Raw genomic sequence first — 14,707 nt, forward strand, 5'->3', positions numbered from 1 at the left:
GGGGAGAATGTGGGTTTATACTTAACGATTATATTAATCTTAACCCATGACGATAAGTGTTTTGATGATGACACATGCACATAACTAGAGGTGATGGTAGACATCTTGACATACATATACAAGTTCACTAATCCACACTTACTCTAGCAAAAGACCAAAATCAAACAGAGCTTAGAATGAGAGCATAAACTTCACGGTTCGGTCCACATTCGACCGCAGGTCAGACCGTGGAACCCTGCACCCTCGTTTGTGAAACCAGGAGTGCACGGTCGACTCCACGGTGAACCGTGGGTCGACCGTAGAAGGTTTCGTCCAAATTTTTATCAAATTTAGTTTGACCACTTCGGGGCATCTATAATTTACTAAACCTTTTTCAACATGCTTTATATAGTTGCCCTTTTCACATCCAAAAGAGTTTTGGTCGCTAGGACACTAATCTTGATTAATCACGCCTAATGACGTCCTTAATGACACTTTAGCTAGTGATTAAGGATAAAATACATAAGTGTTGCAAAACATCGTTTTAATCTTAGGATGGTCACCAAGTCCCATTAGGAGATGCTCATCCCTAATACATGTGTCGGAATATTGAGTGTACGTTATACTCAATTTATTTAAATAACTTGTGTGACAAAGTGTGCTTTACAATATCTATAAAAGGTCATTAATTATCTAGCATGATTTGTAAACATTAATATGATGAATGATTGCTTTCTTGAGATGAACTTATGATGTTAAAGCGAAGGGGTACAAAATACTATTAATTTTTACAAGGAAATACTATTAAATACGATACAATTTTACACAAGTTATTTATTTATTTATAGAGTTGATATACCTAAACCTTGCTACAACACTTATAGGCAGTGTACCTAATCGTACAGTAGTGTAGTTTTTAGTAAGTCCGGTTCGTCCACAGGGAACTAGCCAAGTTTAATGCTATATTTTTAAACTATATTTGTATATATATATATATATATATATATATATATATATATATATATATATATATATAAGTAGTATTATGTGATGACCCGAAAATTTCTGACCAAATTTAAACTTAATCTTTGTATGATTAACATTTCCGACACGATAAGCAAAGTCTGTAAAACTGAATCTCAAAATTTTTGAACTACTTTCATATATTCAAATACCTTTCGGTTGTTCTTGACGATTCACGAACAATTATATGTATATAGATACATATATATATACTATAACTTGAAAACGTAACAATATATTAATTGTTTGATACCGTACATTAAACTTATTGGTTTAAATATTTATTTGAATATATATGATAAGTTGCAATATTAATTATGTGAATAACTTGCGACGTATATTTAAAACGTGTTTATGAATGTTGAAAATATATATTAACTTGTTCATAAAATGATTTGTTATTATATATATATTAACAAATAGCGAGACAATGATTTATAGAAGTAAATGACCAAAACACTCAAAAGTTTAAGATACACTTTGAATGATATAGTTTATAGATAATTTAAGACTATATTTTGACAAAGGTACGAGTCACAAAACGTAAATTGCGAGTTTTCTAAGCGTACGAAAATGCGTTCGAGAAACCGAAACTGAGACATTAGTCGAGCGTAAACGTACGAGTCATCGGACCAAAAATTAAAAGTCAACTATGCACGTGAATATAATATAATATATAATTAATTAATATAAATTATATTATATATTTATATATATATATATATATATAAATATATATATATATATATATACATATATATATATATATATATACATATATATATATTATAAAAATATGTCGACAAACAAAACAACAAAAAATTGTGAGCTGGATTTTGGGGTCATGCGATCACATGAGAAATAGGCATAAAACCCATGCGATCGCATGGGCATCAGATTCCAAAAAGTTGCCTATAAAAAGTCAGCTTCTGCTCGAGTTTTGTTTACACTTATACTACTCCCTCTGTAATATTAATATTATTTATTATTTATATTAATATTATTAGTATTATTATTATTATTATTACTAATAATAGTATTATTATTATTACTAATTATATCACTTAAAATACTATGACGAGGTCATGAGCGTGTCACTTTTAAAATGGGTTTTCAAGCTGGATAGAGCTAAGGAAACTATGGGTTATTACTAAAGAGGTTTTGGGTATTGTTCAAGGGTTTTACTCGTGAGTCAAACTAGTATTTATCATCTCCGTTGCGTCTACGTACTTTCCTACAATATTGAATCACAATATTGATACGTAAGCATTTATATCTTATCTATTATATATTAATAGTGTATCCCTGACTAGTGCTCGAGTATATAGGATTATGCATGCTAGTACGATTAATTTTGTCAATAAATAGTTTATAATAGATCACGAATTTAATACATATATTACTGATATAAGGTATATGATATGCATGTTTTTGGAAAGCTGGCAAAAAATCAATAACTTTTCTTTTAGATATCGTATGATTTCGATGAACGAATTAAAAGATATGATCAACTGAATTATGATTAACGTTAATTGAAATTGCTTTTGAATCTGCAATTAATATTTAAACAACTTGTTTATAAGATTGATAAATTGAATTTTTAAATATTACCAGCGGAGTAAATGAATTCTTATATAAGACACGTCTCGTTTTGTTGAACAATTGTCAAAATTGATTGTTTTATCATATTTTAAAGCCTTATAAAAACTATAGTTTAATTTTACAAAAATTAGGAAACTATGTGAAATGTTAAAATGTTTCGATTGCCATGATCATTCAACTATTGTATTGAGTCAGATTGACTTTTTGAAATGACTTTTGATAACTTTTGTATGTCGATCTCGAGCATTAGGATTGTGATACACTATGACCTAACCTAGCTTGATAGACATTTATTGACCAACATATGTTCTCTAGGTTGAGATCTACGGTTCTTTGGTAATCCGAGTTTCGGTCACATTTTGGTGAACGACTTTATATGCTGCTAAGGTGAGTTTCATTGCTCCCTTTTTAATTGCTTTTGCAATCTATATTTTTGGGCTGAGAATACATGCACTTTATTTTAAACGCAATGGATACAAGTACATACTAAATTCTACACTGAGTTTGAACCAAAAATCCCTTAGCTTTGGTAACTGTTAACTGCCAGTTATAAGAACTGGTGGGCGCGAGTAGTAGTATATGGATCCATAGGGCTTGATATCCCCGTCCGAGCTAGAGCACTAGCCTTTTAACGGACGTATGCTATTTGAGAAGCGTACACGTTGGTTTGCGTGTATTATTAAAATGATTATACAAAGGGTATAAATTATATATACGTTAAGTTTAGTTACCAGGGTGCTCAGTTTCGTAGAATATTTTGATAAACGTTTCTGGATGAAACAACTGAAAGCTTGTGATCCACCTTTATGTACAGATTATGCAAAACATTAAAACTATTAACTCACCAACCTTTGTGTTGACACTTGTTAGCATGTTTATTCTCAGGTTCCCTAGAAGTCTTCCGCTGTTTGCTTATATGTTAGACAAGCTATGTGCATGAAGTCTTACATGGCATATTTTTCAAGGAAACGTTGCATTCACCAAATCATCACCATGTATCTTATTTTGACTGCATTGTCAACGGAAGTACTATTGTAAACTATTATTTAAGGTGATTGTCTATATGTAGAAATCATCAGCTGTCGAAAACCTTTGATTTAAATATTCATTTATGGTGTGCCTTTTCAAAAGAATGCAATGTTTACAAAACGTATCATATAGAGGTCAAATACCTTGCAATGAAATCGATGAATGACGTGTTCGTCCATATAGATTTGGAGCGATCGTCACAGTTGGTATCAGAGCGTTGGTCCTAGCGAACCAGGTCTTGCTTGAGTGTGTCTAACTGATAGTTGTTAAGATGCATTAGTAAGTCTGGACTTCGACCGTGTCTGCATGTTAAAAGTTTTGCTTATCATTTCTTGTCAGAAATAACATTCTTATCATTCTCAAGTCTAGACACATTTTCTTGCATTTATTGCATAAATAGTGTATAGACAAAAATTCATATCTTAGCGTATCTGTTACTGTAAACTTTTCCTGACATCTTCCGAAAATTTCTCCGTGATTTATGGAATTTGGTATTATATATACATATGTAAATTATGTATTGAAGAATACCAAACTAAATTCTATAATCTAATTCATATCAAAAATCATCTCCCTAATTATACAAGATGGATCCCGTATCTAGTTCAAATTCCTTAAACTCCGACAGCTATTCCGATATGGATATTCACCTGAATTCCGAAGACAGTGTAACCGGAATGGATCAACCAATCAGCCATCACCTATTCTGTATGAATTGGGGATGGGTTCGTAGCCTACTTAATTATTGGAGACAAGAAGAAGGCGATCCCTTCCATCCACCACATTGCCCTCTTGGCGAAGAACCTGAATCACTTACCGGCGAACCTATTCGAGACACCATTTTCTCTCTCATTTCCAGAGTGTCTCGTCACGATTATATATTATCTCAAATTCTAGATCTTATTCGTCCACTCGTCCGAACCGACAATCACCCCGGTGTAATAGAAGAAGTCAACGATCTTCGCGCTCGGGTAGTGGCTTTGGAGAATGTGGTGCAAAGGTTACAAGCACCAGCAGCAGCACCGAAAGCAACAGTACCACCATCAGCAACACCAACAGTACCATCACAACCACCAACAACAATATCCGTATCCCACACCTCAACATCATAATCTGTACCTCAAACATCAACGTCATAAGCACCATAGATACCAAGGAATACCAACAACAACAAACGATGAAGTATTGATTAATAACTTCATCGATAAAATATTATGCAGAGAATATGTAGTTTCTAAATGTTTTAGAGATTATATATTCTAGTCCTAGTCGAAAACCAGATGAGATTAATATTATGTTAACTCATTAAATCCATGATTACATCTAAGAAAAATATATATGTAGGTATATTTTCATAAAGATTGTAATTAAGAAAATTCTTTTGTACAAACTGTTAATGGTGAGAATATTTTAACGGGTAGGTAATACCCGAGAGATATATAAATTCACAATTAATATGTTACATTCTTCGATTCTGATTCAACAAATCCTCAACTATACTCACTACTTTCACAACAATATATATACTTTTATAAAAATCAAAGCAACCATCCTCATCCAAATTTAATTACATATTTTGATTTTGACAAATCAAAATCCAAGTCAAGATTTAACAAAAGACATCATTCTTAGATTCCTACATCTTTCGAAGCTATACTTTGACTTCAAAACTGTGCTAGAACATCATAGAACCCAGAAAAGTATTTGTATCATTCAAATTCCTAGAACATTATATGAATATTAACGATTACAATCTATGTTCAAATCCCTCGAAATTCCTGAAGACACTTCAAATAATGAACAATCGAGATGATGATCCAACCACATGTTAACCGCAGTCTTGTACCTGAAAAACCCTCAAAACCAAAGTCATAGTTTAACACGTATCCGTGTCATACCCTTTGGCATTTATTAGCTAAAATAACTTTTCAATCCCTTTTCAAAATAGACAGTTTTGTCACATCTCCAGCAAGTCAACTTCGATTCTTCAGTCGAAACGGCCTTATTATAACCTTGATATATACGTTGCCTCTTTCGCCATAGTTACCGGGGAACCATTTTATGTTCCACCACATTAGCAATAAACTTACCAACAACTTCATTGATCTTTGAATTTTCGAAAAATCATTATATTTATTGAAACCCCATCATTTACTCATCTGCATCTTGTAACAAGAATTGTCTTGCCAATTACTGGGAATCAGCAATCCATATTTTGAAATCTCGCAGCATGTATATACCAACAGTTATATGTGTATATATAACATCTATCTCCTATACGTACGTACTTTGAATGTGAAGTTTCTGAAAAACACCCTAAATGCGAACTAATTCTTGAAATTTTGAAAGATTCTGATGAAGCAGCAAAAACTGTAAACGACCTTAACAGTAAAAAGTTTGATGATAAAGAATAGTGTGTTGGCAAAGCTCAGAAAAAGAGAAGGTTTGAAACTGGAAAATGAATTGAGCAAAGTATGAAGGAGGCTGTGGACAAATCACAAATACTAAACCTGCCTTCAAAGAATACAAATGATTCAGTATCTGCTGAAGTCATTAACGAATACCTTGCTCCTAACTCTAAACCTTCATAGACAAATCTTCTTCACCATCCGTTAATATTAGAAATTCTAAGATATTATCGTATCTTTCATTATAAATATCCTCGATATTTATGAAGATATTTTCATAACTATTATTATCTGAAATCATTTATATCCTCACAATATCCGTGTTACATCATAAAAGAAACTATTTTAGTTTCTAAATTCTGAAACCTTCGAGTTTAAAATATGAATGTGTTTGAAGTAGTGTTGAGAACTGAAGCATGAGTTAGTATAATATAATGACGCTTGATCAACGTGATTATATTACAGTAAGTCATGTTGAGTTTCTAATGGAACGTGATAAAGGTTCACAGATCATACCGTCATCATGTGCCATGTTACACGACTCTTACATTCTACCCAATCTCCAAACATATTAAGAACATATCTTCATGATAGTTCTATCTTTCCAGATATTCTAGTAATTTGACAAATCAAGATCGTGCCATTACGATTACCTTCTTAGAACATTAACTATGTTCATCCAAAACTCCATACCTAAGAATTTTGGACCATTATTCGCTTGACTTGAAGTCGGGAAGGAAAAATAAAAGCATGAAGCTCCGAAATATAATGGAGAATAAAAAGCTCGATAAAAACCCCGAAATTACAAATCGTGTATATCAATGCGTATAGCAATATAAAGACACGGGAGAATGAAAAACACTATAACCCCATGGTAATAGTAGAAGAAAATAACCTCCTCTGGTGGCAGATGAAAAAGAAGAATGAAGGATACGATAGCCCAGAAAATATCAAGAATCAGAACTGGATTAAGCATTTTCAAAATCTATTAGGAAGTATGAAATAAGAAAGAAGCTTATAGGAGTGGTGAAAATAAATGAAACGGAAGAGGTCAATTTATAGTAAAATATCAGACATAGCAATCGAGGCAGATTACGCATTTAATTAAAGCAGATCTTAATCTCCTTAATTTCCGAAGAATCAAATCTTATTTAGATTATGAAGATTTTCTATTCCTTAAATTCCGGAAATCAATCATTAATACGTCAAAAGTTAAGATGAATCTCTATTCCCTCATTTCACTTTATTACGATAACTTCTCTCATACGCTTTGAATAATCGGATTATTTTATCCATATTATTCAACGGTGATAAAACTCTATTTATCAACACATATACGTCATGAAAACATTTTTATTGTTAGTCATGACGACCTCACTCAAATTTCGGGACGAAATTTCTTTAACGGGTAGGTACTGTGATGACCCGGAAATTTCTGACCAAATTTAAACTTAATCTTTGTATGATTAACATTTCCGACACGATAAGCAAAGTCTGTAAAACTGAATCTCAAAATTTTTGAACTACTTTCATATATTCAAATACATTTCGGCTGTTCTTGACGATTCACGAACAATTATATGTATATAGATACATATATATATATATATATATATATATATATATATATACTATAACTTAAAAACATAACAATGTATTCACTGTTTGATACCGTACATTAAACTTATTGGTTTAAATATTTATTTGAATATTTATGATAAGTTGGAATATTAATTATGTGAATAACTTGCGACGTATATTTAAAACGTGTTTATGAATGTTGAAAATATATATTAACTTGGTCATAAAATGATTTGTTATTATATATATATTAACAAATAGCAAGACAATTATTTATAGAAGTAAATGACCCAAACACTCGAAAGTTTAAGATACACTTTGAATGATATAGTTTATTGATAATTTAAGACTATATTTTGACAAAGGTACGAGTCACAAAACGTAAATTACGAGTTTTCTAAGCGTACGAAAATGCGTTCGAGAAACCGGAACTGAGACATTAGTCGAGCGTAAACGTACGAGTCATCGGACCAAAAATTAAAAGTCAACTATATACGTGACTATAATATAATATATAATTAATTAATATAAATTATATTATATATATATATATATATATATATATATTATAAAAATATGTCGACAAAAAATTGTGAGCTGGATTTTGGGGTCATGCGATCGCATGAGAAATAGGCATAAAACCCATGCGATCGCATGGGCATCAGATTCTAAAATGTTGCCTATAAAAGGTCAGTTTCTGCTCGAGTTTTGTTTACACTTATACTACTCCCTCTGTAATATTAATATTATTTATTATTTATATTAATATTATTAATATTATTATTATTATTATTATTATTATTATTATTAAGATTATTATTATTATTTATTTTATTATTAGTAGTAGTATTATTATTATTACTAATTATATCACTTAAAATACTACGACGAGGTCATGAGCGTGTCACTTTTAAAATGGGTTTTCAAGCGGGATAGAGCTAAGGAAACTATAGGTTATTACTAAAGAGGTTTTGGGTATTGTTCAAGGGTTTTGCTCGTGAGTCAAACTAGTATTTATCATCTCCGTTGCGTCTACGTACTTTCCTACAATATTGAATCACAATATTGATACGTAAGCATTTATATCTTATCTATTATATATTAATAGTGTATCCCTGACTAGTGCTCGAGTATATAGGATTATGCATGCTAGTACGATTAATTTTGTCGTTAAATAGTTTATAATAGATCACGAATTTAATACATATATTACTGATATAAGGTATATGATATGCATGTTTTTGGAAAGCTGGCAAAAAATCAATAACTTTTCTTTTAGATATCGTATGATTTCGATGAACGAATTAAAAGATATGATCAACTGAATTATGATTAACGTTAATTGAAATTGCTTTTGAATCTGCAATTAATATTTAAACAACTTGTTTATAAGATTGATAAATTGAATTTTTAAATATTACCAGCGGAGTAAATGAATTCTTATATAAGACACGTCTCGTTTTGTTGAACAATTGTCAAAATTGATTGTTTTATCATATTTTAAAGCCTTATAAAAACTATAGTTTAATTTTACAAAAATTAGGAAACTATGTGAAATGTTAAAATGTTTCGATTGCCATGATCATTCAACTATTGTATTGAGTCAGATTGACTTTTTGAAATGACTTTTGATAACTTTTGTATGTCGATCTCGAGCATTAGGATTGTGATACACTATGACCTAACCTAGCTTGATAGACATTTATTGACCAACATATGTTCTCTAGGTTGAGATCTACGGTTATTTGGTAATCCGAGTTTCGGTCACATTTTGGTGAACGACTTTATATGCTGCTAAGGTGAGTTTCATTGCTCCCTTTTTAATTGCTTTTGCAATCTATACTTTTGGGCTGAGAATACATGCACTTTATTTTAAACGCAATGGATACAAGTACATACTAAATTCTACACTGAGTTTGAACCAAAAATCCCTTAGCTTTGGTAACTGTTAACTGCCAGTTATAAGAACTGGTGGGCGCGAGTAGTAGTATATGGATCCATAGGGCTTGATATCCCCGTCCGAGCTAGAGCACTAGCCTTTTAACGGACGTATGCTATTTGAGAAGCGTACACGTTGGTTTGCGTGTATTATTAAAATGATTATACAAAGGGTATAAATTATATATACGTTAAGTTTAGTTACCAGGGTGCTCAGTTTCGTAGAATATTTTGATAAACGTTTCTGGATAAAACAACTGAAATCTTGTGATCCACCTTTATGTACAGATTATGCAAAACATTAAAACTATAAACTCACCAATCTTTGTGTTGACACTTGTTAGCATGTTTATTCTCAGGTTCCCTAGAAGTCTTCCGCTGTTTACTAATATGTTAGACAAGCTATGTGCATGAAGTCTTACATGGCATATTTTTCAAGGAAACGTTGCATTCACCAAATCATCACCATGTATCTTATTTTGACTGCATTGTCAATGGAAGTACTATTGTAAACTATTATTTAAGGTGATTGTCTATATGTAGAAATCATCAGCTGTCGAAAACCTTTGATTTAAATATTCATTTATGGTGTGCCTTTTCAAAAGAATGCAATGTTTACAAAACGTATCATATAGAGGTCAAATACCTCGCAATGAAATCGATGAATGACGTGTTCGTCCAAATGGATTTGGAGCGATCGTCACATATTATTATTATAAAAGGGGGTTTTACCGTTTAATGACCGGTTTGTCGATTTTAAAACTTTAGTCGCAGTTAAAACCTAATGTAAAATATTAAAAATAAATATAACTTAATTTAAAGCGTAAAGTAAATGACAATAATTAAAGTGCGATAAATAAAATTGCGATAATTAAAAAGTACGATAATTAAAAGTGCAATAAATAAAATGATAGTAAATAAAAGTGCGATAAAATATGAAATAAAGAAATTATGCTTATTTAAACTAATGTAATCATGATGTTTGACGTATTGATTTTAATTTATTACCATGGGTTAACTGTGACGATCGCTCCAAATCCATATGGACGAACACGTCATTCATCGATTCCATTGCGAGGTATTTGACCTCTATATGATACGTTTTGTAAACATTGCATTCTTTTGAAAAGGCACATCATAAATGAATATTTAAATCAAAGGTTTTCGACATCTGATGATTTCTACATATAGACAATCACCGTAATATAATAATTTACAATAATACTTCCGTTGATAATGCAGTTAAAATAAGATACATGGTGATGATTTGGTGAATGCAACGTTTCCTTGAAAAATATGCCATGTATGACTCCATGCACATAGCTTGTCTAACATATAAGCAAACAGCGGAAGACTTCTAGGGAACCTGAGAATAAACATGCTAAAAAGTGTCAACACAAAGATTGGTGAGTTCATAGTTTTAATGTTGCGCATAATCTGTATATAAAGGTGGATCACAAGATTTCAGTTGTTCAATCCAGAAACGTTTATCAAAATATTCTACGAAATTGAGCACCCTGGTAACTAAACTTAACGTATATATAATTTGTACCCTTTATATAATCATCTTAATAATACACGCAAACCAACGTGTACGCTTCTCAAATAGCATACGTCCGTTAAAAGGCTAGTGCTCTAGCTCGGATGGGGATATCAAGCCCTATGGATCCATATACTACTACTCGCGCCCACCAGTTCTTATAGCTGGCAGTTACTAGTTACCAAAGCTAAGGGATTTTCGGTTCAAACTCAGTGTAGAATTTAGTTTGTACTTGTATCCATTGCGTTTAAAATAAAGTGCATGTATTCTCAGCCCAAAAATATATTGCAAAAGCAATTAAAAAGGGATCAATGAAACTCACCTTAGCAGCATATAAAGTCGTTCACCAAAATGTGATCGAAACTCAGATTACCAAATAACCGTAGATCTCAACCTGGAGAACATATGTTGGTCAATAAATGTCTATCAAGCTAGGTCAGGTCATAGTGTATAACAATCCTAATGCTCGAGATCGACATACAAAAGTTATCCAAAGTCGTTTCAAAAAGTCAATTTTGACAATAATTCAACAAAACGAGACGTGCCTTATATATGGATTCATTTACTTGGCTGGTAATATTCAAAAATCCAATTTATCATTCTTACAAACAAGTTTCAAAAGCAATTTCAATCAATGTCAATCATAATTCAGTTGATCATATCTTTTAATTCGTTCACCGAAATTACGCGATTTCTAAATGAAAAGTTATTGATTTTTCGCCAGCTTTCCAAAAACATGCATATCATATACCTTTTATCAGTAATATATGTATTTACTTCGTGATTCATCATAACTGTTTAACGACAAAATTTAGTATACAAGCATGCATAAATATATATACTCGAGCACTAGACATGGATACACAATTAATGTATAAAAGATAAAATATGAGTGCTTACGTATCAATATTGAGATTCAATATTGTAGGAAAGTACGTAGACGCAACAGAGATGATAAACACTAGATTTAATTCACAAATATACCCTCGAACATTACCCATAACCTCCTTGGCAATAACCCATAATTTCCTTAGCTCTATCCCGCTCAAAAACCCATTTTGAAGGTGACACGCTCATAACCTCGTCGTAGTATTTTAGGTATATATACTACTAATAATAATATTATAATAAGATTAATAATAATAATAATAATAATAATAATATAAAAAAATAATAATACGGAGGAATGAATCGAGCTTTTATAGTATGTGGCCTGCTACAGTACCTCATGCGATCGCATGAGTTTTCAGTGTTTTTACCATGCGATCGCATGGCCGCCTTATCCGTTTTTGTTTGCTAGTTCGTCGACATCAAATAGTGTTTACTGTAGCAAATAGTGTTTTTACTGCAGCAAATAGTGTGTTACTGTAGCAAATAGGTTTACTGTAGCAAATCACTGTAGCACTGTAGCAAAATACGATTCACTGTAGCAAATAGTGTTTTACTTTAGTAAATAGTGTTTTACTGTAGCAAAGTCGTTTTTACTTGTACATATATATATATATATATATATATATATATATACATACATACATATAATTGTTCATGAATCGTCGAGAGCAGTCAAATGTAATGAAACAGTTCTAAAATTTTGAGATTTAACTTCATAGACTTTGCTTATCGTGTCGAAAACGTTAAATCATTTAAAGATAAAGTTTAAATTTGGTCAAAAATTTTCAGGTTGTCACATTAATTGTCCTTTATCCTGGATTATTCAATATGTCTATCTGGTTTTTGTCCATAATAGTCCATCAGTCATAAATATAAAGTGCGAGTGTCCTCGTCAAATTATCCTTATATCCGAAGTCAAATATTCCAACTAATTGGGGACTTAAACTGTAATAAGGTTTTAATACTTTATTATCAATTACACCAAGTGTCCTTGCATGTAATCCACTCCTGTTTTAATGAGTCCATTGACTATTAATCCATTCCCGTGTTCGGTCAAATGAACGATTATTAGTACTTATAAATATCCCGCCCATCGTGTCCGATCGAGTGTATATGGTTATTTATAGGTACGTCCAACTGTAAATCTTTATATTAAATTAACGAACTATCATTCAATTAAACAAATATAAAGCCCATTAATAGCCCATAGTCCAATTTTCACAAGTGTCGGTCTTTTGTCCAAACCCCAATTATGGTACAAAGCCTAATTGCCCCGTCTTTAATATTTTAGCCCAACATCAAGATTACTTTGATTTAAATAAGCATAATAATAACTTAGCTACGAGACATTAATTTAAAAAGGTTGAACATAACTTACAATGATTAATAATAGTGTAGCGTTACACGGACAGAATGTCGACTTACACACTTACAACATTCGCTAACATACCCTTATTATTATTAATCTTAAATTAAAATTAAAATTATAAATTATATATATATATATATATATATATATATATATATATATATATATATATATATATATATATATATATCTGTGAGAGAGAGAGAGATTGAAAATTATGTAAGAAATTCGACCAAAACACGCGAAAATTATAGGACCTGACCCAACTTTTGGGGCCATGCGATTGCATGAGTTTTGTTCTTCCAGGCCATGCGATCGCATGGCCAGCTGGATCAGGCCACATGCTTTTGTTTGCTAGTTTACCGACGTTTTTAATATATAATATATATATATATATATATATATATATATATATATATATATATATATATATATATATTTAAGAATTAATTATATATTGTATTATATTCATGTGCATAGTTGACTTGTAATTTTTAGTCTGTTGCGTCGCGCGTTGAGAGTTGACTCTGGTCCCGGTTTCGTATTTTCGAACGTCCTTTCGTACTATTTAATATCTTGTACTTTACGTTTCGCGGCTCGTATTCTTGTAATTTCTAGACGTTTCTCATCAATAATTTGAACCACTTTGATTGTACTTTGTACTTTTTAGCTTTTTGGTCGTTTGCGTCTTCAATTCGTCAAATTTGTCTTTTGTCTTCACCTTTTATTATTTAAACGAATATCACTTGTAAATAGAACAATTGCAACTAAAAGCTTGTCTTTCTTGAGGGATAATGCTATGAAATATATGTTCGTTTTTAGCATTATCAACTTAATGTTCACATATGCTTATTTATCTATTGATGGCATTATACTTCAATGGTTAATTAATGCATCATATTTGATCTCAAGGGCATGACATGTCAATATTGATACTTGAATTATTTAAGCTTAATTACATATGTTTCTTGAGTCAAATAATCACATGCATGCTTCCAAGATTAAATGTTGACACATGCATGTAAGTCCTACAAAAAGAATTTTGAAAGGTTGCTATTTATCAAAGAACAATGACATCTACTTACCTCTTTGGGTGAACAAGCTTATGACAATAGTAAACCAAGAAAAGATGTCTCCCTCTTTTATATTATGTTGGAAACTTAAAAGTCATTTGTGTTCAAAAATGTGTCGTTACTTTGGCTCATATGGTGACAAATTTATACACTTAATTCTTTTGGTAAATAAGATGAAAAGTCAAGAATGGAAGACTTACTCATTTGGTTGGTGTCAAGTCACTTTCATGGAATAAATCTAACAAGTCACTTTCATGGAATAAATCCAAAAGAC

The sequence above is a fragment of the Rutidosis leptorrhynchoides genome, chromosome 3 (genome assembly GCF_046630445.1).
Source record: "Rutidosis leptorrhynchoides isolate AG116_Rl617_1_P2 chromosome 3, CSIRO_AGI_Rlap_v1, whole genome shotgun sequence".
Taxonomy (NCBI): domain Eukaryota; kingdom Viridiplantae; phylum Streptophyta; class Magnoliopsida; order Asterales; family Asteraceae; genus Rutidosis; species Rutidosis leptorrhynchoides.